The sequence below is a fragment of the Amphiura filiformis genome, chromosome 8 (genome assembly GCF_039555335.1).
Source record: "Amphiura filiformis chromosome 8, Afil_fr2py, whole genome shotgun sequence".
In the NCBI taxonomy this organism is placed as follows: Eukaryota; Metazoa; Echinodermata; class Ophiuroidea; order Amphilepidida; family Amphiuridae; genus Amphiura; species Amphiura filiformis.
This window is the reverse complement of record NC_092635.1, coordinates 8548802-8576448: the sequence shown is the minus strand read 5'-3', so window position 1 is coordinate 8576448 and position 27647 is coordinate 8548802. Positions and strand designations below refer to the sequence as shown.

The following is a 27647-nucleotide window of genomic DNA, read 5'->3' as shown; positions in this document are numbered from 1 at the left end:
AAAGAAAAGAATCAAACACCTGCTTTGCTTTTGAAGAAGAAGAAGAATACCAAAGATTAAGTTTTCTTTTACAAACACATGAATATCCCTGGCCTACTGCATTGTTTGAGAATTGAGTCCTATGGACTCAGATGCAACTTTTAACACTGTTTAAAACGGTCTTTTTTTTTACATAATGAACCATTGTGACTGAACGCAATGACGTGTGACGCTAAAATTGAGTCCACATGTGTAAAACAAATAAGGATATCATTTTACAGGTTTGCATTTCGTCAAATAGTTTTCGATTTATTTTTAAAAAAATGTAGGGGGGAACTTATAAGTTGTGCACCCTATATTTCACAATCTAAGGGATTTTCCCAATGATGCAATACAGAGAAACTTCTGGAGAAGGTAATTCCCCAAATATTCAAAATTAGAAATGATTCAATTTGTTAATTTGCAAATGTTATTCTGTACAAATCCAACAATATTTCGGTATAAAGATCTTAAACATACCTCAATGACGTTTCGTACTACACCGTAGTATTTTCGCAAATTGACTGATCAACTCTCACACTCCTTGTCTGTTTCCTGCTGGAACTTGACGTTAGTGGCGTTTTGGAGTAGAGTAATTGGTTATAAATGTGGGGTAGGAAGTGGTTGTCCTCGTCTCGGTTGAAAGTGTTGGCCCCCCTTTTGCCGGATCAAGACGGCTTCCTTAATGTGTCCTCGTTTTCTGTTTTGTTCTTTGTCTCTGATTTTTGCGTCTTCCCAACCAATTACGTGGTTTTCCTCCGCAACATGGTCTGTTGTGGCTGATGTGTTTACCTCTCCTGTAACAGACGCATTTCTCTGAGATCTTGTGAACGCTTTATTAGAGGCTTTGTCAGCTTCAGTCTTATGTTCTTTTAGGCGTGTTCCAAATACCCTCGCGGTTTCCCCTATGTAGGATTTTTCACAATTTAGACAAGGTATCTCATAATACACTCTCAGCTGTTTGTAGTGTGTCGCGCTTGTCTTTGGGGTGTCCCAGTATGTTCCTAAGGCTCAGATGTGGCTCGAATGATGTCTGAATACCATGTTTGTTAAACACGCGTCTAGTTGTACTGATATGTTGATGCGTCTAATGCACTCCCCCCTTCGGGGCTCGTGCATTAGACGCATCAACATCTCAGTACGCGTGCATATTATGTACAATTTCACTCTCAACAAGTAAGACGCATTCATTTGTATAAATAAAAGTTAACTACTATCTTTTAATGAAGAGAAAAACATTCCTTGGTTTTATTGTGTGAAAATAATGCTGCTTGTATTGATTCGTATAATACATTGTCGCTTTGGAGCCAAAATCTATATTTGAGAACTTGTTGCATATGGGTATTACCATATGATCGGGTGAAATTCGTAATAATGTGGAAATGAATCCGTGAAAGCCGACTGACTTCAATAGATACACTACACATTTTGTCATGTTGAGTATTGCACCTTGAGGCTAAATTATACTTCCTTTGCTGGATTCAAGCGCTTGGTTTGGTGAATGAAATATCATCGTTCTTTCCATATTCCCAATTCTAGCGCATTGGCTAAATCATATCGCGTAACCTTGGCGATTCAAGTATAATTTTAAAGATATAAAGAAACAAAATCGAGGATAAGACTTAGTACTGTCAGCCTAGGGATATACAAGTATTCGTCAATCTCCTCCTCTCATGGATTTGTTGTTGTCAAAGGCCACATATGCAACAAACTCCGTTTCACATTGATTTGGTAACGACTTAAATGTCATAGCAAATACATTTAACCTCGAAAACACATTACCGATGATACAACACATTACTATTACTACGAATATAATATCTATAAATCTCAAAATCACTTACGAATCTTTTGAAACAAATAATCATGCATATAACGTTTCTTTGCCAGCGTTATTAATGCAAAAATTGTCCTTACTTTAAAAGTCAATTCTCTAAGGCACCAGAAACAAATTTGTTCGATCTTTGGATCGACCGTCGATGCTGCTTCGATGCTTCGAACTAATTAATCAGAATGAACGCTAAATTTATATTGGACAATTTCATTACAGGCACAAATTAATATTTTGTCATAATTAATATTAGTAAATAATTCATAAATCGCAAGGATCGACCAAGCATGATGGTTGATCGAACGATCGAACTAATTTGTTTCTCTTGCCTAAAGACATCTTTCTATCTCAAACACGCGATAAATTTGTACCTGCCACGCGACAGTTCACAAATATTAAATATTAGCAATATAATTATTTCAATCATCTTCTGCAGCCAATGTTAATCAAGAAGACACTTGCTTGACAGCTGTCGTCATATACCTATTTTACACCTCACAGGCATTTCACATTCTCCTAGTATCAACCTCACTAAAAAGCATTCCCTGTAATAGGTTACATTAACGAGACGACCGCTATCGGCATCATAATCTCTTGTGTCCTGTATAAATACTTTATGCGGTTGAGAATAATTTTATCTAGCTTTTCTAAATAGGGAGGTCTTAACTAAACAGGAACTTGCTGTAAGCAAACCAAAAGTGTAATATGTGAAATGACGATAAAACAGTTTGAAAAAAATTACGTCTAGGATATGATTTTAGTGTACTACTTCGGGGCTCAATTTTCTGGGGGAAATTTAAACTAGATACACGTTTCTTAGCAGCCCAGATACAGGTATAATAATAACCTCTTGTGCTGTTTTTATGATAGTAATTGTCTACAGTCGTTTTGTAGCACACAGTCTATTTTATAGAAAACATCTTTATTGGAATTAGATGAATTGGATGGGTCATTTACGATACAATGTATATACTATGAGCAAAACGCATCGTTTTTATGAAGAATACGAATATCTTTTGAAAAACAGTTTTCCACCTGTAACACTGAGATGACAATTAAATAAAGTTTGTTTAGTTAACAAAGACCACATGATGCCTTGTTTCAATCTTAAAATATTAGTTTCGGCTTTGGTCACAATAGTTAAACGTGGTTTCCTATTGCCCTACCTAAACTCTTGACGCACTCGCTCATGACGGATGGCATTATCAACGCGTTTTTGTGTACATCAAACTACAAACTTGTAGAAAGCAGTTTGAATATCATGCATGCATGAGTAACGTGAGAAAAACGCCAGGGACAGAACATCAATTTACCCTATTATACAACATTATGTATAGGAACCACTTGAAATCACTCCACTTGACAATTGTATTACTTTGCGCGGACTACTGGATGATATCGACCAGAACCAGCCATATGAACCAGGGTGTGACGACTGACCTCATTACTGTGTATGTGCTTCTGGTCTCATATTGTAGCTAAAAAGTTATATTTTCTTGGTAAAAGCTAAAAACACAGCAACTGCTCTGTACTGTAAACTGTTGAAAACAAATTATGCATGTGAATATGAAGTCTATAAGTTACTCAAACTATAAACACCAGAAATGTTCATATTTTATGACATGTAGCTTGGTCAGCATTGTTTGAGTACCAATGTTACGATTAAAAGCATCATTCCACAACGCAAAAGTATCATTTATTACCACTGCAATTTAAAAAAAAAAGGTTGATTTTCACTGAAACTAGAATGCAAAGCAAATTTATTCATCCTATTAAATGAAACAAATTTTTTTTTTTTTTTAAGTCTAATTTGCGGTGGTAACGATCAATTAAAGTTGCATCAGTCCGTAATGTTGCGGAATAATGTACCCGTTTGAAAAAAAATAAACACAATTTTTGGTTGAAGCTTTCTGTTTGAACCATTGTAAGTGACATGTCGGAAAATTTGGCATAAAGAGACTATCCTCACGATTTTTTTCAAATGGATACTGACAGTTGTTAGTTTACATCCTAAGCTTTACATTAAGTGGCAAATTTAATATCTCGGATTACTAAACTCACAGAGTTTGCCGAAAATGTTTTAGTGAAAAAACACTGCTCCCGTGCGCATCGTTCCGCAACGCGAACTTTACATAATTATGCAAATTAGGAAATTAAGGTGGTTTGGAAAAGTTTCTCCTACCTTAATCATTCACTTACCAAAAATAGTTTTAACATTATGCTATTGACCTTATGCTGTTAATATATATTTGGCTGCTGCATTAAAATGAAATTCGTACAAAGGCATTTTGCATCATTCCTCAACGCTTGGAATTGCCCGTATATTCCCGTAGACTTTCAGAACCGCCGGAGACCGCTAGGAACCGGCGGTCAACCAACAGTCAAGGTTTGATTTGATTCCTAAGTAACTCAGTTAGCACGTTATTATTAGAGATGAAAACACGACATGTTTTGCCCGTCACACAATAACCTTTTTTAAATTTCGTATCCGTCATGGTCTGGAGAGGCTCCGGCAATTTCAGGAGGATACTGAGACGACTTAGGTAAATATGTATATGCAATACGAGGCTGATGAAAAGTATAAATCCAATCACAACAAAGATAAGACGACATCTTTACTTCTCACAAGGCATTGGTTTCACCACAACACCAAAATAAGTAACATGAGATGTTTATCTACAAAGACACCTTGGATTAAAACAAGAAAAGTATATCTATGCCTTTAAATTAATCATTAAGGACTTGCCCCAAAATACGTTGAATTAATTCTTCATGAAAAATGATGCGTATTGCTAGATACGTGATGAAAGTTTATGTTTGGGAATAAAGCTGAGTGTCAATGTCGCAACACCTATGATAATAAATACATATGATGTCATTCAATTTGAATATTTTCATATTGTTTACATTCGCTTAAAATATTTACATAACTGTTTAATGTAACAATTATTTTATGGATAGCATCACTGCTGAATTCAGATTTAACATTATAACATAATAAAAAAACATGGTATACAGGGTGTCAAAAAACAGAACCCTCGCTGTGCCCTCTTTTTCTCCAATTTCTGAACAGTTGATCAAATATATTTTGATATGTAACCAAAACAATTATTTCAATCGGCTAACAAATTTCGAAGATATGCCCTTTTTAAGAAATGTACCTGTTTTTTACTATGTCCACGGATGAGGTTTGGCTACTTCAAAGATTAAAATGAAACACATGGTTAATATCATGGAAAGGTAATAGCATAAGGGTTTGGAACGCATTCAGTATGAGCGAGGATAAGCAGCTAGCCTCCAAGATCTGCGCAACCGTGTTACTGATGCATTCGCAAGTATCCGGCGCACAAGGATGGTACGCAACATGTATTCGTCAAGGAGGCATCCATATAGAGGGCAGAGCAGCGCAGTAAACTCAGTTCATAAGAACCAAGGACAAACCAAACCGCCCTTTTCAGGGCTACCTTTCTATCCCAAAAGAGAAATGGCTTATGTTGTAAATAAAAAGTAAGAAACAGCAAAGTAAGAAACCCAATAAAACAAAAAGACATAAATAACCAAGTAAAAATGAGTAATTGCAGGTATAGCAAGAGAAGTCCCATCCAACATCCATTTTGCCGAAAAGTTAATGACACTTAACAATATCCATAAACCATACCTCACCAGTAAAGCCCATTCCCTAAATAAGGTTGTTACTTTGAGGAATTAATGCTTCCACCTCCGTTGACAAAGTGGAAAACGGGTACATTTCTTAAAAAGAGCATAATCTTCAAACGTGAGCCGATTTTTGATTTACTCTCCAGAAATGGGAGAAAAAGAGGGCGCAATGCGGGTTCTGTTTTTTCCGGGACACCCTGTATCTACACATGGGGCACATGTATTCAAATACCTTTGAAGCGTTGCCTCTACCCTCAACCTAGCAATATCGAGTTTGTTTACTGATTAAACGGCAAATACACTAATTGAATAACTAACATTGAACAAATTGTTTGGAGCGCATTCAGTATTCGTATTGCATGGTGCATACAATTGTTAAGGGTTGTATAAGATTGTTGACATTTTGACCAAAACACGTGTGTATTTATGATTTTCCCATCAGAAACTAACAGAATAATACCTAAAAGTATCATTTTAATCATTTTGTCATAAACACCATTTTCCACAATTTACAATTGTTTGTACCGTGGTATGCCTGTTGTTTTAAAAGTCGTTGACAGACACGCGTAACAACTTTGAATAATAATACAGAATTGTCCGTACAGAGGGTACTCAATACGACGTGACATCACTCATGAGAGAGCCATAATCATTCAAATAAAAGTCTCCATATATCCTCTATAAGAATTACACTTTTCGGTAAAAATTGTGGTAAAAAAGTATATTGAAAAATGTCACTTAATCCAATACCAAAATTATTCAGTGTTTTAGTTCTACATCTGTGCCAAACTTGGTGCATTTCCTATGACAAATGTATGATTTCTACACTATATTGCAAAGTACGACTGGGTGATAGTGATAAATCAGCAATATCTTATGAAGCCTTTGTGCTGTAAATTACACACATTCAGTTTTTGTCCAGTTTTAACAATATCAATATCACGCCAAAACGAATCAAGTTTTTTCAATGAAATTAACACAATAATAGGTGACATGTATGCCATTGTGTTTCACGTACCAAAGGGTTTGAGGTTACTAAACTGCGTCAGAAACCCATGATTGTTTTGGATACTTTTCATTCTGAATTGTTAATGTGACCACATCGCCTTTTAAAAATGTGGGGCTTTCCTATGAGATATAAATATATATATAAATAGGTGAATGGGGTTTCAATGACATTAATGTTTCCATCGTTCAACATAGGTTATGAAACATCAAACAGTATAATGACTTATTATTTCTATCTTTCAACATAGAGGCACCAAAGTGTTAAACCTTTTTTTTTTTTTTTTGTTACCTTTGCTTGTCATGTACCCTTGAAATCAGAAGGAAATCAATGTCGCTTGGGATGCGCTTAGCCATTGTCAGTGTAGAGGTCATGGTCTGTCTCTTTATTATAACGGATAACATTAAGGGAGGTCTAATGAGCGTGAACCTGGTTTGGATGCAGAGGGAGTGTGCCTGTAACAGACACAGCCACCAGAAAAGGACCAGCTCAGATCGCGCGCCAAATAAGTTTGCAGTCCAGAAATTTCATTTTTTTCTCAGCCTTGCAAAAAATAGGCAGAGGTGGGAATCGAACCCGGGACCTCGGTGTTGTAAAACCTACTGCGTTTCCACTGAGCCAACTGACAATCAGCTATGAGAAGTTTGATAGTAATCCTTGATATTGCTGAATAGAATAAATCAATACTGATCTAGGTCTATTTATCTAATGTACGATGTTATTCAAATTGGCCTATAAATTAGGAATATAATGTGAAATGACTATCAATCGATCAATCAATCAAGTTGTCAAGTTATCAACAATCAATAATAAACCGACGTAGGCCTATCATGGAATATTACTAACTAGGCCTACTAACTAATATACCAAATAAATAAAATAAATAAATAAGTCAGTAAATAAATAAATAGGCATAGGCCTAAATAAATAAATAAATACAGAATGCAGAATGCAGTTAGTATTTTAGTTGCAAAATTCAAACATTCTATTCACACATTCTATTATAATTTTCTGCTATACACGCAAAGGACCTGTGCCTTTAATATGTCCGCGCCTAATCAATAATGAGTCTTTCACCATGCTCACACACCATGTTAAACTATTGTATCCCTGCAAGTATTATACTGACCAAGTCCTAACACCTCAATGAAATGGATGCTATAACGTACCCAATCAAGCGAACATATCAAGGTCATATCAGGGCGTTATACAAAGAATGGTCAAAGGTCAACGTTTCCAAAGAAGTATAGTAATAGATGTAGACACAAGCTTTCGTGCGGGAAACATAAACACATAGTCGTCAGTCGTGTGGTTTTTATGAGATTTGATACGGCGCTGAAGTCTATTGGCTGTCCCAAAATCAGTACCAGACCCGGTTTCCAGACGGCAATGTGTGTGTTGTTACAAGGAATGCAAACTCATTTTATCAATGAGTGAACCACATAGAGGAATACGACATCTATCGTGAGCCAATCTGCATTCTGTTGCCTGCAAAAGCCGACGATCAGGTAAAAATTCTAAAAGCAGCGTGACTAGATATTTGCGTTAATTTCATGATACGTGTAAAACGCATTGAAAACGCCAAATTGCAGTCATAAAATATATAATATTAGTAAATCACCCAATCGAATGTTAACGTAGGTATGTGGAAAAGAACTGCAATAACAATAACAAACTATGTGCCCAAAGAGTTGTCTTTGGCATGTCGCTTTTTTGAAATATGACCAAAAATATCAAATTTTGGAAAAACGCCCCAAAATTTAAAACAAACACGAACCTTCCAAAATAAATATATATTAGCACTCGGCGGCCCAGTCACTACCTGCCGCTGTGATTTGAGGTAACTCATTGCTTCCCCTCTCCAGATACCGGAACTTCAAGGTCGCTCATACCCCAGCCCTTAATCTGAAGCCGTCGCCTTAAAACTATGGACTTTATCATGCGCGTAAAAAACCTTGCATGTAGCAATCTAATTCTCGCGTATCTGTCCTCCCTTTTCATATTAAAATTGATTTTTGGTCAAATTTAAATCTTATTTCACTATAAATCGTGTAAAAAATTATTCCGTTACATCGATGATAGGAAGAGGTTTTTATGATGCATTATACCCTTCAAAAGAGTCTTACTAAAACTATATACAATAATTAACGTCATCAACAGAAATGTAACATATTTTAATCGCAACATTTCAGCATAATATTACATTATTGGGATAAGAAGTTCTGTCATTTGTGTAAATAAATAAATGATGATTTCCATGAAGATTTGGATATACGCCAAATATTACTTTAAAATGTTGTTGTATTGCAAGTGCTAAATTGTCGTTTTATTTTAAAAGTCACCCTCCCCCGCAATTTATGGTGTTTAGCACAGACAAACATCTAATACTTTTGTTTTATACAGAGCTAAATTCAATTTTGAATATTTATTTATTATACTTCAATAAGTAATGAGGATGAAGTATAACAGTGATACAGCAAAAAAGGATCGCAATGAATACATAAAGCGGTAATAAAATAAATAACATTATTCTTGTAGTCCCAAATGCATGCCAAATGGCTCTAAACAAACAAATACACTCACTTTAAAAACCAAAACATTCATTACGTAATATCATTATACTTTTCAGTTCTTAAATTTTTGTTCAGCTGTTGTTTCGAGCATCTTACACCATTTACATTATGAGCGGTGCACACCGTCATCAACCCTATATCTTCGTGTCAAAAATTGCCGTGATAGTACGATGAATGGTGATTTTATTCGAGATAGGCCGAGCGACTTAGGCTAAGCATACAATTTGAGATTTTGAGAGCCTGCCACACTGTTTCTATTCTATGTTTTTACGATTTTCGCATGATGAGTATATGGCTGGCCGTAACCGCCACAACGTGGAGCTGCTGCGCGTAGCTTACTTTTCGCTTCACGGAGCTAAATTGACCAATCATGTTAGATCTTTTCATTACGCGGAGCCAGTGGATGCATCCTCGTTTCAGAGAGAGAAAACTCTTGCCAAAATTAATGTTTACTCTGGGGATTTTAAATGAATCGATTGTAAATAAACCACGACCAGTTGTACAGGATCAATACCATTGTTTGATTAGTGTATAGTCAATGTTACCTTGCATGCATGTGTCATGTGTGTGGCGTGTTTGTTTATTTGTTTGTTTGTTTGTTTGTCAGGACAGGATCACTGACACCCACGGTACTGATACTGTCATACTATCACGGTGATCATATTGTTGAATGTTATTGACTTTAAAATAATCATGCTGCAGTCATGTCTACAGTAGAATTCACCACGACCTTTGAAGGACTTAAACCCCATTAAAAGCTATTAAACCAAGATAACACTCAATGAAAACAGCTCAACTATGTTACATCAGATCTTCTCTGGTTAAATACACACTGCACTTGTGTCTGTTTTACCTGTGCAATGAGCAATGAGCTGGTATTATAGTTTCAGTTGGGTGAACGATTATAAAGCGAACACAAGGTAACAATACTGTGGGCTTTTGTTTACGAAATGAGACAATAGTCTGCTTATTGTTAACCAGCGTTCTTGAAAATGAGAAGCTTAATGACTTAACACGGTTTAGAAATGATTTCTTCATATTTTTTGGTGTTATCTGTCGTTTACATATCCTTCCTAAAACACTAAAGCACCAATATTTCCAAACACCTAAATTAGCTAAAAATTTAGGACATGTTACAAAACTATATTTTCTAGAATTTCAGAGAATACTTTAAAAACTAGGCAATGGCCTATACTTCTAACATACACTATTTGTAGAGGTCACGCGTCAATGGTGAGCGCACTGAGTATTGTGTATAGGAAAACGGACAGTAACTACAGTATGTATGGCCTACTACTAGTATATAAAGTAAATCCGAACTGGTTTGCAGTTTGCTGAAGGTCGAATTCCGCAGGGACACCGCGCAAGTTATACAAATTAGCTCCCGGCGATATACTGCAGATCGCAGAACTGTGTGCATAGTTTACCACCACTCTGCCTAGATATATAGTTATGTACAATACTGTATGAGTTTCTTATGAGTGCATGTCCATCTTAATAATAAGTCAGTTCGTACTTTTCATAAATTACTTTTTGAATCATAACTTTCGTGACCGAGGATATCTTGCAACTACGTGACGCTCGTCTGGCAAATTCTTAATGAATAAATTCGCTTCACGTAATGAGTAAGTCGTACTTAATTGGTCAGTTTACCTCCGAGTAATGAAAAACTCTAACATGATCATGATAATGTTTTTTTAATTTGGCTCCACGGAGCAAAAAGTCAGCTACGCGTAGCAGCTCCACGTTGTGGCGGTTGCGGCCTACCATATCAGTATCCCATATGATATTTCTATTGCAAGAAAATTTTATTTGATGTCAGGTTTTATCTTAAATACACTAACTGGAAATTAAATACACTAATTAGTGAGGACCGGTATTTTGCTGTGGATATGTTTAACTGCAATTTGCGGGTAAAAAATTTGAAATCCTGGGTAAAAATTGTGATTATATTCAACTCTTTGAGAAAATAATAATATAAAGGAATGCATGTAAAATCCAGCTGCAATACAATGTACATTATTGACACACTATCACTCTCTTTATCTACGCCAATAATAGAATATCGATTTCAATCGAATTGAATACGTTGCTCAGTTTTGAGTTTGTAGTTGACTACTAAGCGACCTAAGCGATCGATTGCTAGCCAATCAGATAGAACTCCTTTTCTTGCGTTCGGTGAAATACCACTCGCCCGTCGCTCACCAACGGAGTATTAAATTTATATTTATCGTATAGGACGTCGACACTGTGCGGTGGTTGTTTGGGATGTTCCTGTGGGTGTGTCATTTGGGTGTAAGTGTGCGTTGATTTTCACCGTGGACACACCTATGAATTAAGTCTGAGTATAACAGTTACAACAAACACCACACCCCCTCACCAACACCCCCCACCCACACACTCCCACACCCACCCCAACCAAAACAAAACAAAACAGAGCGCTCTCAGTTTTCATACATTGCTCAATATAGGGCAACAAACCTAAATTTTCCATATACGAGGCCTTATAAGTTTATACGCGAAAAAACAATAATTAATGAATATGACAAAGACGCAAATTATAATATATACTTAGATTTGTAAAAGAGGTAAACATATTTCATAGTATAGCTGAAACCCCCGGATTATCAATATTAAATGGTAATGCTGCACCAATTTATAGCTGGTCTTCTTAATCTGGTGATGCCAAAATGTGTTCAATGATAAAACGGCATGGACACTAATTATGTAACACATTGTCTGGAGTTCAAATCCGTTAAAGGCTTTTAAGTACAGCTATATGTGACGTGTCATGTCAAAAGGAGACACTTTTGGGCAGGATCGTAAATGGAGAAATAGCCAAAAAACTGCTGGTGGGTGATTTTTTCACAATTTGGGTTTGTTGCTAATTTGTGATGTTATTAATGTTAAAAATATTGTCTGATAGTTTCAGACCGGAATGTAACTGGCATCTTGTATTTTTTGAGACATTTTTCAAGTTAATTCCCAACATTGTCAATAATATTTTTAAAGGCTGATATCTCAATTTCCAATTTTATAATACCATAACTTCCGAACTCAATATCTTTGCTTAGGAATGTCCAAATTCATTTGGGAAAACGGCGTTGTGGAGCAAAATATCTCTATATTTAAGATAATGTAAAAACCTCAAAATTCATAACCTGCCCAAAAGTGTCTCCTTTTGACATGACACGTCACATATACATTTTAAAATTACACATATGCTGTTGATCTGTTTTTGTGCTCCAATACTTTATATTGTGAAAATGTTCAGGGTGCACAACTATAAACCAAACTCACTGTGGAAAACAATACTTCTCAACAGTCGTGACTTAAAAGTCTTGTAAAAAAGCTTGTAAACATACTGTGGTATGAATGTTTATCAACCCTCACCAACATTAAACACATATGATTCTAGCCCCATGTAGCTTTAAAAGAGAGATATATAGATATATTAAAAGAGAGACTGTAAACAGAGACATGAACTTTACCTTTACCTTACTTGCCGGCTCTTACCCTTTTCCTGCCGATCATATCACGTTTCTTGACACGACTGCTCCTTTTCAACGAATTCAAGCGAATTATGCCTAGAAAATTGTGATAAGAGAGTTGCTGTATGAGCTCGTGTATCGTCTTATAGCATAATGTGCATATTATTAAAGTATTAAAGTATTTATATAGATTAGAACTAAAATATCTTTATTCAGAGAAAGAGCGAACTATATTTTGCCACGATTTGACATTAAAATTTGATCGCAACACAAATAATCGGGTCACATGATGAAGATTAAATCGAACAATTGACCACCCCGGTAGACACAACGATAAAACCCATTTTTCCTATAGTTTTTATACAACTATATGTTTCTATTTAATTTTTCGGAAAATGCGTTTCAGAAAGTTCGTTTAACTGTATTATATTTCGCACATAGATGTACCAAAAAAGTGTGCTTATACTTCGCTCTTCAAACATAAACGATCAAGACAAGTTTCCATCATTCTTATTCCTCTATTTGAAGACCTGGGCGCAAGAAGACCGTAAGTCCACTTGGCCCCTCAACGAGTATACACTAAAGTTGCGTATAGTTTGGTAATGTTTTATACATGTTCAGGGGCCAAAGCAAATCTTTCACAACCTTTCATGATGTTTTCACCCTGGAACATGTATTAAACATAATAAAACCCTAAGAAACTATACGTAACTTTAGTGTATACATGCTGAGGGGCCAAGAGGACTTACGGTCTTCTTGCGCTCAGGTCTTCATTTGTAATATGAGTTTGTGTGTATGATATCGTGACATATACTATCATGTATGGATGATGCAATGTCTGGTAGCGGTTGTTACACATACTCCGATGATATTATACCATCCTACAGTGCCTTTTGGTCGTAGCTAAAATCATATCAAATTTATTGGTTTAAAGTATCGGGTTAAGATGTAAAGCGACAATGGTAGTGGAGCCCTATATATTAACACGGATCGATGTAGATTTGAAACCTGGATTCCCATGTGTCGCATTCAAACAATAATTAAAATAAAGGTGTTTCATCAGGAATAATGAAACCCTTGTTTTTGCACTCTAATAACTTTTAGCTCATCGTATCTCCCTCCTGTACGCTCATTGTAATGCTAATGATTTTAACCAGCCATCTTTAGGCCGACGGTCAAAAATTTGTTTGGTAAAGCTCATTGACCTTTTGTTGACAGTTGGCGATTTTGGTCGAATGAGGGCGTTGTATAAGGCCAGCAATTCCAATTCATGATCACGATTTAGTTCTGGCGATTTCTTCTTGATCTGGCGGCCCTCCCTCACGAAACTATGGTACTTTCTATCATCCTTGGCTAAAACCTAAGTGGATTCCCAGTCAATGTTATGGCGAGATTCAGCTGTATGCTCTGCGACAGCAGAGGTTTTGCGACTGGGTCAGTTGACTACCGGTCTGGCCGATATAAAAACTTGAACATAAACCACACCTAATTTTTTCTCTGTTGGCGTGGGATCCTAAGAGTTTTCCCGGCGTATTGTGCGGCCTGCAGCTTGTCGCAACACCGTAATATTTAAAAATACGCTGTTTCTTTATTTTATACAATCACTGGCATACGAGTTTCTGTGACAACACCTCCAACATATCTTGCCCTCTACTTGGTTTACAGTAGTAGGAGGGTCAGGAATGTTCTTACGCTTGTCCGTGGCTTTAGCCAAACCGAAAGTCCAATTGCGGCATCCACACGTACCGAGGGTTCAGCTCTGTGAATAATGTCCTGATGACACTTAATTTATGAGCAATTGGGCGGTGTTAATCCGAATGGAGGTATTGATCCGTGTGTGTTGGTTTTCTGCAGATGGAGATACTCATGGATCCGTCAGCGCTTTGCGACACTTTGGTGTCCAAGAAAATAAGGTATCCATTAACTTCCGATTCACTTGTGAATTTGATATGCGAGTTCCAGATGCTCTGTGAATATTTTCACATCGGTTTGGCGACTGATTACGTATGTTTCATCCATATTAGGAAGCCACGCAAATGGTTTAACCGGTAAATTGCGCAAGGCGGTGATCTCAAAATGTTCCAGATACAGGTTTGCGATAACCAAGATTGAGTGGACCGCCCAAAGCACAACCCCTACATTATTGTCCTCGGAAAACTAAGACAGAACCCTAATGACTTAGTCAGCCGCAAGCTCAGTCTTATTCTTTCTAATCAATCCTTCGCTACAGTCAACGCGCAATCCACAGAGATACTTGTAAGTTGTAAACAATGCAGATACGTCATATAAAATCTGGATTTCTCCCGGCTCAAGGCACAATGTTTTGATACGTTCAACGAAGGATTCGGCGTTCTTAATATGATGCTCACTTTTGCCGATCAGTACATTCAAAATATCTGCAAGGTACTTGGCGGATTCAAATGCTGAATTGGTCGGAGAGGCGCTCCCTCTTTACGATTTTTTGGTAGCCCATAAAACGACGGCACACAGCATGATGAGCGGGTAATTACCCTCCGACTTAAAGTTATTTTGGTAGGTCTAAGAAGGGTATAAAGCTTAACATACTAAACGTCTAATAAGGACAAGTCCGTCACAACATTAGAGAACTTCTTCTGATGAAAATTGAAGTCGAAAATTCAAGGTTAGTTGAATTCGTATGCTGAAAGTCTGTTAAAACATTATCACCAGCATGTATGAACTCGAGAATATAAATCCAACCTGGGCCTAAAAAACAATTATTTGATTGGCGTAACCCGACCTAACCTAAAAATTTACTTATTTTTTGCAAAAAATTAAAAAACAAACAAACACAAAAGTTCGAAGGCCTTTATCATATGCAATTTACAGCTTAAAATGTGTGAGTAAAATAAAAATGCCGACCGACCTAAAATAATTATTTTTTATGTTGCGCCAATTAACAATTTTTAAGGCCTTGTTGTTGTTGTTGTTGTTGGTTTTTTTGGGGTGCCTATATCTGTGGGTGAAATAAATATCCGGATATCCGGATATTTTGTTCAATTTATTTTCATTCAATTTTTATGCAATCTTTGCCTTTGATTTTGGCTTCTGATTCATTAATTTTATTCCAAATCGCTTTTGATCCATCAATTGGGCCATTGGGTCCCGAAGTTATAGATAAGATGACGACAACTTGACATGTTTGCTCATTTTATGTGGCAACTTAAGTTAATATTTTCGCTATTTTAAACAATTTTCGCTTTACAGAACACTCGCCTTGTAAGAGGTTTATTTTAAAACACACATTTTGAAATGAAAACATCGATTTCCGTTTATCGTGTATATCGGAACGCAACAGATGATATGGTTGGTTTTTATAACGTGCATAGTTCCATACTGTTGCATTATTTCTTATTATCTTCCAACTGTTTAAGTATTGAGGCAGAAAAAACATTATCACAAAAGCGCCCAGCATATTAAATGAACATTACACTGTCACATCCGCACAGCTGCTTCAACGGAACATTATAAGACAAACATGCTACATGTACTACATTGTATACATGAATCATTGTGCTCATGTAATTGAAATACAATCTTACCAACCAGCTGTTTGAGCTACTATACTATATATTTGATATAACGTGTGGCTTAGTTTTATGGTGGTTCTCAAAGAATGGTAACATGCGTTCATTAATTTTCTTGGAATTGTGATAGATAGGTAAAGACCGTTCTTGGCAACAAATGCATTCATTTGGGACCAAGCTGAACTCATCGTCAGTGTAAGAACTGTCGCTGTACATGATCATCTACTTGTCCACTATTTCAATAGCTAAGAGTTCATGTAACGTCCTTTCCATTATAAATGGCATGTGTTTTCTTTTATTGGAAACCAATGCCCTATTTACAGCTTTAAAAGCCCTGGGATCAAGGAATAAGTTTCGGATTTAAAGTGTGTTGAAAGCATCATAGCATAAAAGTCATACATTCTATTGTAAATGCATTTGCATCAGAATACAGAATATTCTGTTAAACAGCTTCGTAAACATTGAAGTGAAATGCTAAGGGATAAATCATATTAGATCGTGTTTTCGATGTAATAATACGTATCGAGAAGTAAATCTATACCTATAGTGTTAAATCGCGGAGGAAGTGTATGTAATTTCCAGTGAAATTTTAAGCCATATTCACAACAAAAAAACAACTATAAAAAACCCAGTAATTTCCTAAAGACCAAATGAATAAATTATTGTGTGAAAGAAGGTGTTGATTATTATATTTTTCCTGTTGTAGAATACATGTATGCTATGAATGACTGAGTCAACATCTCCATCGCGCACCAGGAATTTAGAAAATACAATAACAAATATTGAGGAAGCAACAGAGCTGCTGAATTTTCTACCATCTCCATTCTTGTTTCAGTAAACAATTAATCCAGTTTGATCCATTGGTTATCGCATGTAGCCGATATTTCATGGAGATGACACGTTTTTCTTTACATTACCGGATACCTGATATTTTAATACCAGGTGTCCATTTAAAAATGGAATTCTATTTATACAGTCATGGACTAACTTTTGGAATATATTTAATTTTGGTCTCAAATGCAGTTTTCAATCATATTAGGAACATGTTTATTGTTCTGGAGTAGTGCTCAGTTGAATATAATTGAAAGATACCAATGTCCTTTGATGTTTACATCACACAGTTGCGGCAAAGATACCGGTCTTCCCTGGCGGTTGTCTTTCGGAACCGACCTGACCTTGGTCTAGGTGTTGTTGTTCCGGTCTCTCGACGTCTCTTTAAATTTTTTTAGACTGAGACTGCACCTTATGTAATTCCAAAAGCGGCGCCAATATCCTTCTGTTTGTAGCCGCGATTACGTAAGTCAATGACGCGGGCGTATAACTCTGCGCTCAACTCGCGCCACATAATCAGAAATATCGTATACAATAGAGAGATGCAAGAAAGTAAAGCTGGTTTCTTCACACGGTAATGCAAAAGCCAATGCAACCTCATGAGTCATATCGCTAAAATAATTGCGAAAAGGATGCCTGATGGTTCATTGGTCAGGCATAAGAAGCCATTTTCCTACGTATTGTTGTTGAGTTATGAAAAGTCTAACCTCACTTTTTGGTCAGGTCTCATGGTCTAATACCTAACTGTGAAGAGTAACTAAAGGGAGATAATCCATCCACATGGGATCGCCCTCAGGATCAAACGATAAAATGAAAGACAAATCGTGGATAAGACGCAGTATTGTCAGCCTAGAGATATACAAGTATTATTCGATAATATCTCCTCCTCTCATTCATTTGGTGTTGTCAAAGGTCACATATGCCAAGACTCCATTCCATATTGATGACTAAAATGTCATAGCAAATACATTCAACCACATCTAAACATTACCGATGCAAAATATAAAATATATTCCAATATCTACAGATGTTATCCGCAAATCTCCCACACAGTGTCATTTGAAATACAATAGTACTTAAGGTGTTCCATATTCCTATGGCAAGTTAATCAATTTACAACTTGTACCTACTTTTAAAAGACATTCCGTTATCTTACAATAAACATGTACCTTGTCCATGTAAATAGTCCATGTGGCTAATTTTTACATATTTCAGGTAATTCATTTATTAAACTAAAGTGCCAATCTGCCTTTTGCGCCAAAAATGAAACAAGAGTGTATAGTTTGCAAAATATAGATTACTTACGAAACTAAAAGTCAATGGCGTTTCTTTGTCACATGTTTTCAGGTAATTGATTTATTAACCCCAAGTGCAAGGAAGGAGAGAAAGAAAGAAGAATGAAAGAAGATAAAGAGTAAAGTTATATTCCCCGTACGGTAATTGACCCACTGACCCCTCGGGTGCCCACCAGCAGAGCGGTGACCGTTCAACGGTTTCGTGCGTAAATGTAGTTTGGTAGGATTTTACGTGGGATGCATGGTCTTGCAGTCGCTTCGTGCTGTGTGTTTTTCTTTGGTCTAGTAGCGTTATGGTTAATGAACTACAATTACTGTTTTATTGTAAAATATTGTATAACTTAGTCGATCTGTATTCAGGTAGGTCTCCGTACGATCCTGCGTATAATATCGCTCAACCAAACTGGTCGATGTCCTGAAGGAGATATTGGCCAAAAAGTGAGGTTAGATTTTGCGTAATCTGGGAACAACTCAAACAACTCAAACGTCAATCTTGCTCTGATTATTTCGAAAGTTATAACAATGCATTCCCCTAGTCATCAGATTTCAATTATACTTCCAACTATTCTTTATTTGAATTATTACATAAAAACTCAGATTTTTACACTTCTCTTTCAAAATCGAAGCATTTTCACGGTTTCATCACTACATGACCAAAACAAAAACCTTTCTTGTATAATTCCAGAACATCTATACATTTTTTTAATCCTCATGACTTGCAATATACTTATATAACATAATTGGGTCATATTTGACAAAGTTGTTTTTGGTCAGGTCTCATGATCTAATACCTACTGTGAAAAGTAACTAAAGGGAGATAATCCATCCTCATGAAATCTCCCTCATGACATGGATCAAATGATAAAATGAAAGACAAATCGGGGATAAGACGCAGCATTATAAGCCTAGAGATATACAAGTATTATTCGATAATATCTCCTCCTCTCATTCATTTGGTGTTGTCAAAGGTCACATATGCCCAGACTCCATTCCATATTGATGACTTAAATGTCATAGCAAATACATTTTATCCACGTATACACATTACCGATGATAAATATAACATATATTCCCATTACTACAGATATGATATCCGCAAATCTCCTACACAGTGGATCTTAGGTATCATTTGAAATACAATAATACTTAAGACGCTCCATTTGTCTATAACAAGTTAATCAATTTTCAACTTGTACTTACTTTTAAGAGACATTTAGTTATCTTAAAATAAACATTACATGTACCTTGTCGCACGTCAGATTAAAAATATTACTTTCTATTTCTTTTCATTTTATTTTTTGTCTACAAATTAGGCCATAAAAAAACATCAAAAAGTAAAAGAAAATAAAGAAGGTAGACCCAATGGGCTAGCCTGAGAGAGTCAGAAACACCATCTATGGAAACACCAAGATACTACCACTAAGAAATGTGACTCCTCCATCCCATTTGGGAATTTACATAAGGTACAGGCTGTATCAAAATGTTTGATACCCATCAGTTTTTGGTGATTATTGATAAACATTTTCTTCAATATGCAACATAAAATCTTCTGGAAATGCCCATGATTTATAGTTTGATGACCTTGCATAACATTAATCTATAAATAAAGTCAGGGTTACCCAATCGAATCACGTGGGAAGCATTTTATATTTGATTCGCTTCGTGCTGTATGGTGTTGTATTGTTAATCAAGGAGACACTTGCTTGACAGCTGTCTTCATACCTGTTTACACCTCACAGGCATTTAAAATTATCCTGGTATTAATCTGGCTAAGACCTATTCTTTATTATAGGTTACATTAATAAGAAGACCGCTATGGGCATCGCAAACAGTTGTTTCCTGTATAAATACTTTTCGCGGTTGAGTACATTAATGTATCTAGCTTTTCGAAATAGAATAGGGAAACTTGCTGTAAGCATACCAAACGTCTAATTTGCAAAATGATAATAAAACAGTTTGAATAAAGTATACGAATAGGATGTGATTTTAGTATTATAGCTTCTGGGTTTCATTTGCCGAGGATTTAGCTCAAACTGGAGGCACGTATTTAGTAGCAACCAGGTTTAATAGCACAACCTAGTATATTGGTTTTTAATTGAATTAGATGGAGGTAAATCCCGACATATTGTGTATAATAATAAATAAGTAAAATGAGGGATAGCGATCGCTTAAACACAAACGCTCAACTTTAATCATACTCATATCATATGAAGGACAACTTTTTGGTCTTATAGCCCACGTCCTATTATACTGTGCCCCATTTTGTAACATAAGAACTCCTCTAATTTTCTATTATAAACATCGCTGTAACATCATAATGTTTATGTACAAAAGTATAAGGAATTTAATTTGCCCGCTCAAAATTCTACAAACGTGTAATTTTCACCGGATTGTCTCATAATTATGAACGAAACAGGAACCTATAGCTGTTAAGTCAGAAGTCGATCTCGGAGCAAAATGAAAAGAATGGATTTTACTGTAGAAGCCTATAGTGGGCCTCAACACAAGCATGGTCATATTTAATGGTCTGTTCTAACCCGGGTTAGATGCTGGGTTAATATTTGTATCGCTAAAACTAGCGCAAAGGATGGATCCACGATTAGCTTAAGGGATCTGGAATGAGCGTTTTGAGCGTTTCGACAGTATTTTTTGTGGGACATGAGAGCACATCAGACATATCGAATTGCATTCTGAATACGAAGAATGTCTTTCTGATATCAAATAATTTTCATTTTTGAAATACAAATTTTATGACAAATTATTCAAATTTGATATTTTTCACATTTTTGATACATAACAGTCCTCGAAGTAAATTTTATAAATCTAATGACATATTCTTAAAGTGTATGTAGCTGCGAGGAAAAGCCGACGATCAATTGAAAATTTAGACCTTTCATATTGAAGATATGGATTTTTTTCCCAAAAAGACCTAATATTTTTTTGGTGTTTTGGGAAAAAAATCTTCAATACGAAAGGTCAACATTTTCAATTGATCATCGGCTTTTCATCCCACCTACATACACTTTAAGCATAAATAATCAGATTTATAAAGTTTACTTCGAGTACTGTTTAATATCAATTTTTAATCATTTGCCATAAAATGTGTATTACATTGGGAATTTCAAAAAATCAAAATTATGTGATATCAGAAGGACATTCTTCGTATTCAGAATGCAATTCGATATGTCTGATGTGCTCTAATGTCCCACAATAAATACTGTCCAAACGTTCATACCCCACCCCTTAAGTCTTTCGGCGTAAATACGCGCGGGTTTTTTTAAATCCCGGATGGGGTTCTCCCTGGTTGAAGGTATACGAAGATGCGCCACAGTTTTGGGATACCTTTTCAGTGGAAACTAACGCGCCCAATTGAATATATGAATACAAAAGCCACCTAAGTCCATACTTTGGCCAAATTGAGTTAAGCATGGGAAATCGTTGCTATACATAGGCCTGTCATATCCATGAAAGAACAACTCAAATTCATTCTCTGTGTCTATTGGGCATGTGAAAAATAGCATGTATGAAAGAATCACCCAATTCCATGATTTGAGTCTTGTAACACATTGATTGAAATCCAGTATGTATAAAAGTTCACTTGTAACACATTCATTTGCTAGAGAATGACTTTTGAACAAAAAATGGGTTTAATAAAGGAAAGTGTGTGGTTTATATTACATGGCAGAATGCTTATCAACATTATACATACCTGTGTGCTTTATTTTGTATTATCTTACTAGTGGTAATCTCATTCTAACATTGTTGTCTTTGTATATGATTCAAAAAGCCACCTAAGTCCAAAATTTAAAATGAACCCCACGAAGTCCCTGAAATGCTAATCGTCATACCTAAAACTTACCATATTGACCAGGTAAATCTAACTGAAGGAATTAAAATGATATACGGGTTTTTCTCTCAAAATAACTTCGCATGGACTTAGGTGGATTTTGTATTCATGTATTCAATTGTGCGCATTTGGGCAGAAGTGCCCCTAAAAGTGCCCAATTAGGGCAATTTTATCGGAAATTTTGGCCCGTACAGCATTTAGTTACGTAGCTGGTTGAAACAAGCTAAAACTCATCACGTAGCGTTAAATTTGTAAATCGGACCAAATTGGTTCTTCGGAAGAGTGCGACGATGATATCGGAACATACCGATACACTATTTCAGCATCGTAAAGAACTACGGAAGGTCAAAATGTAAATATTGGGTTTCTATGTACATGTATAGTGTACATGTACATGTACTACTGTAGTACAGTATAGTGCGTGTATTATCCCTACATGTCATATCATTTCTGCAAAGTATATGGACTGTGACACTGTTATGCTCGCACAAATTATTATCATTAGCATCTGTTTTACTTGTAAATAAAGCGAGGATGATTATTAACTGTTTTTATGTTCCAATATTCTGACTAAAATACGCTATACCATACGGTATGATACGCATTTTGTGCAGTGAAGTAGTGATGGTGTACGGACATAAGTTGTCTATTATTAAGCATCTAAGGAGTGTGAACGGTAACTCTTGGATAGCATTTTTATCTAAAGCTTCTGGTTTACTTGAAAAAATTAATAAAAGATAATTGGGAGTGTGTTTGTGGGTCTATTCTAGTGTTCAAAATGGCTTATTTTCACCTTCGAAAGGACATTTCGTCGCCATTATCGGCGACCGATTACATTCGGTAACTATGTAGGGTTGGGCGGTATGAGAATTTTGAGTCAACAGTACCGCTATACTTTTGTGTGCTAATTGGTATCGGTAGTTTACAATTATAACTCTTTGTATCGCCTTACACCACTTAAACGAAATAAGACACCTTAAGTCAAAACTGAGGGCGCTCTAGATAAAAGTGGACATCACGCATAGGCGGCGAACGGCCGTGAAATGTAGTTTGGCAGGATATTATATTGCGCAATTACGTGGGATGCATTATATGTTCTTGCAGTCGCTTCGTGCTGTATGTTTTTTTTGGCCTAGTAGCGTTAGGATTAATAAAATACAATTACTGTTTTATTGTAAAAACAATTGTACAACTTAGTCAATCTCCCACTTCAATCTTCATTTAATCATTCCATGTTAGTACAATAAAATGAATGCATACAACTCCTCAGTATGATCTACAGACTTTCAAAATATCTTATTCGGTATTCAGTGGTCAAATTTCAAACTTGATCAATTCTTCCTCTGGTTAAAAAAAATCAGAAAAAAGTATAGTTTAGTTTATCTGCGACGTATGGTTTTAGACCATTTTGAGCAAAATCGGGGTTGGATTTTGACCTCTGTTTATATTAAACTCAAGAACCAAAAATCTCAGATAAGTCAAACAATTTAGAATCGTTACAATCTAAGCATTACTTGGCGTGATATGAGCACTTTTGATATATATTAGCATTTTTTACATCAAGGTTATGCCTATTTTGTGAGGTTAATTTATGATACAAAAGCTGATTTTGGACCATAGTAACAAAAAGCATACAGTTCATAGGCCCTTGTGGAAAATAATTATTTTATTTTATTTTATTTTTTAAAGGAATTCTACAAAAATATAAAAAGGTTGTAAAAACCATGTTCGACAAGTGCATTGGAATGTTTATGAATGAACTGGTAACGATTTGTTAATGGCTATTGTTACCGGGTTCTATTTGACGACCTTTGATTATATGCGAGTTGCACCGATCGGGCGATGTGGCGCGATGTTTGATTTCTTATTATCTGGTCGTGTTCCCCTTCAAATATTAAAAGACCATCAAACATATGTTTATTGCATATAATTAGACTTGGAAACTCGATAGTTTATACAAATGCATGTACTGCCTTATTAAATTGCTCCTATTGATTTGTTTTATGAATTATTTGCGTTCACTCACTATCTCATGTGAGAGGGGAAACATGGTCCTCCATTTATGTGTTAAATTGTTAATTTTTCATTATGACTTTGCGTCTGTAAGTATTTCATAGTGCAATAACTGCATGATGTGGTTACAATGCGAGCACCCTTTGGTATATAAAAAAATACAATAGAAAGTTAAGTATCGATGATTCATCCCCAGGTGTTTTACGTACTCAACTATGGGGAAGGTCGGTAAGATTCTTCACTTGTAATAAGACCCTTCTTCGCTCGATAACCTCTACAAATACATGTATAGTGACCTTGCATTGCCTAGGGTCGTCCGTTTGTAACTCAGTTACCACGTTAATTATTTGAAGAGACGAAAACCCTATTGTCCGTAACAAAAGAACCTAGGTTCTATATATCCCCGTATCAATCATGGTCTGGAGAGGCTCTGGCGTGGACACTGGGAGGTTTACATAAACAAGTCTGACTAATATGCAATACGAGACTGATTGAAAAGTATAAATCCAATCACAATAAAGCTAAGACGACAGCTTTATTTTTCACAAGGCATTGATTTCACACAGAACCAAAATTGATTAATATAAGACAGATATTTTTATGACTTTTATTTTTATTGTAAATTATTGTATAACCTTGTGACAAATTATACTTTTCCCTTGAGGATTCCAAACCCGAGAAGTTAAATTTTTCATGAAAAATGTGATGAAGATCACACAACTGGATAAATAATAAAGTTACATGTGTGGGACTTGAGCTGAGTATCAATGTCGGAACTCTTATGATTATAAATACATTGACGTCCTTTACCTTTAATATGTTCATACCCTATAATGTATCAATAGTGTATGAATATTATCTTTGCCGTCACTGCAAATGTGACATTAAAATAGACACATGTATTCACTTACTTTTGAAACTTTTTTTATCCCGTTTTCAAGAACTACGCACATTATGAAACTCTTAGAATTACCTCACGGTTTAAGATAATTCCATTACTTTCGAGTGATATGAAGCTATATTATTCTCATGTTTTAGGAAGATTATGAGACATGTCTAGGGCATATATTTTTCCTGCGTTCCTAGCAATGTAACATCTGAATCTTTCAGAATAATTTTTTTTTTTAATTATACAAAATATTTATCATTAGTCCTGAAAAGGAATAGAAGTGAATAGAAATATCATTGTTGCACATCTTCGTTTAACATATTATCTTGACTAGAGGAAAAAAACTTCCCAGACACATGAATCTTGATGATAGACGATTGGCGACTTGGTACTGACGAATTACACGAATCGTTATATTTTTACTCAGTTAGAGCATTCGGCCAGAGACCGATGTCACATTTTTAACGATTTATCTTTAAACTTGGCCTCATAAAACATATTGTAGCCATCGCTAGATAACCCCTTTCACTCTCATATTCTGATTGCTATCTTTATAAACTAATTCAATGTTATTAAAATTGTGTTATGCTGCTTTCAGTTGGTCAACAAAGAGAGAAGCTTGCACTTAAAGTGATACCAGGCATACGCAATACTTCGAAGCCATGTTTCTGTCTATCTCCACGCCACGGATGTGTTATATTTTTTTTAAATATAGATGTGGATTGTGATAAACTTTAAGTGAAGTTGAATGTTTCCGAATGGACGGGACACGTAGTTAAACCTTCTAAACTGTATTAATCAATGTGAATATTACTCATGTTTCTGCAAAATCACGTTAAATCAAATCTTGACCTGTTGACCAAGTTCTTTGGCCTCAAAAGCAAACAAAACCAAAAAGGCACTGGATACTGTGGCGAGAACAGCATTAAGAGCAACATACACTCTATGGCTCTACAACAGACACTTTGGAAACTGGGAATTGGTGAATCGGCCGTATATGCCACCACTCGACTTACCCGAAGTTGAATAAATGACCAAGCTTTACTTCCCTACATAGGACCAGGATCCTGTGACCAGCCTAACCGCTAATGGAACGTGCACACATCAAGATGTTCCAGCAGTGCAAGTCCTGCAGATCCATGACTATTAAATAAACATTACACTCATATCGCACAGCTGCTTCAACGGAACATTATAAGACAAACATGCTACATGTACTACATTGTATACATGAATCATTGTGCTCATGTAATTGAAATACAATCTTACCAACCAGCTGTTTGAGCTACTATACTCTATATTGATATAACATGTACTACATTGTATACATGAATCATTGTGCTCATGTAATTGAAATACAATCTTACCAACCAGCTGTTTGAGCTACTATACTCTATATTGATATAACATGTACTACATTGTATACATGAATCATTGTGCTCATGTAATTGAAATACAATCTTACCAACCAGCTGTTTACTAGCTACTATACTCTATATTGATATAACATTTAGTTTAGTTTTATAGTGGTACTAAGAGAATGGTAACATTCGTTTATTAATAGATAGGTAAAGTCTTTTTGGCAACTGCGTCCATTTGAGACCAAGCTGAACTCATCGTCAACTATTTCAATAGCTAAGAGTTCATGTAACGTCCTTTCCATTATAAATGTCATGTGTTTTCTTTTATTGGAAACCAATACCCTGTTTGCAGCTTTAAAAGCCCCGGGATCAAAGAATAAGTTTCGGATTTAAAGTGTGTTGAAAGCGTCAAAGCATAAAATTCATACATTCTATTTTAAATGCATTCGCATCAGAATACTGAATATCCTGTTATACAGCTTCATGAACATTGAAGTGAAATGCTAAGGAATAAATCATATTAGATCGTGTTTTTGATGTAATATAAATACGTATCGAGAAGTAAATCTATACCTATCTATATATATAGTGTAAAGTAAAATCGCGGAGGAAGTTTTTAAACTTAAAAGCAATTTCCAGTGAAATTGTAAGCCATATTCACAGCCAAAAAACAAGACAAACCAAAAAACAATAATATTCTAAAGACCAAATGTAGCAAATACAGAGGAATCTCTCTGCTCAGCCATACTGGGAAGATTTATGCAAAGATCTTAGAGAAACGAATAAGACCAGTTGTTGAACATCAGCTGAGTGAAGCACAGTTTGGGTTCAGGAAGAACAGAGGGTGCACTGATGCCATATTTGCTCTGAGACAGCTGTGTGAAAGGAGTATTGAGTACAACCAAGACCTGTACACTATATTCATAGACCAAGAGAAGGCGTTTGATCGAGTAAACAGAGATCTACTCTGGACTGTGCTAGAAGACTACGGTGTAAAAGGGCAACTGCTGGACAGTGTGAGAGCCATCTACAGGGGCAGCCTCTGTACTGTCAGGACAAGGACCGGACTCACCAAGTGGTTTCCTGTGAAGTCAGGTGTCCGACAAGGATGTGTCCTCTCGCCTCTCCTGTTCCTCATTTTTATGGACAGGATCACCCAAGAAGCAAATCTAGATGAAGAAGCTCTCAATGAACTACTGTTTGCAGATGATCAATGTCTCATCCACCAAGACAGCCTTAGCTTACAAAACCACACCAACAGACTGCACGCAACCTGCCAAAAGTATGGCA

General features: G+C 35.9%; 1 long non-coding RNA gene across 1 annotated transcript in view; it reads right to left on the bottom strand.

Annotated features, from left to right (window-relative positions):
* The window catches only part of LOC140158209 (uncharacterized), a 59929-nt gene extending 33752 nt beyond the window's left edge, over positions 1-26177 (bottom strand). The window contains exons 1-2 of the long non-coding RNA XR_011859725.1: positions 26013-26177; positions 12602-12672 (exon numbers count right to left, since the gene is read on the bottom strand). This is a non-coding gene — a long non-coding RNA (uncharacterized lncRNA). The remainder of the gene's footprint in view (positions 1-12601; positions 12673-26012) is intronic.
* Positions 26178-27647: the final 1470 nt, after the last annotated feature.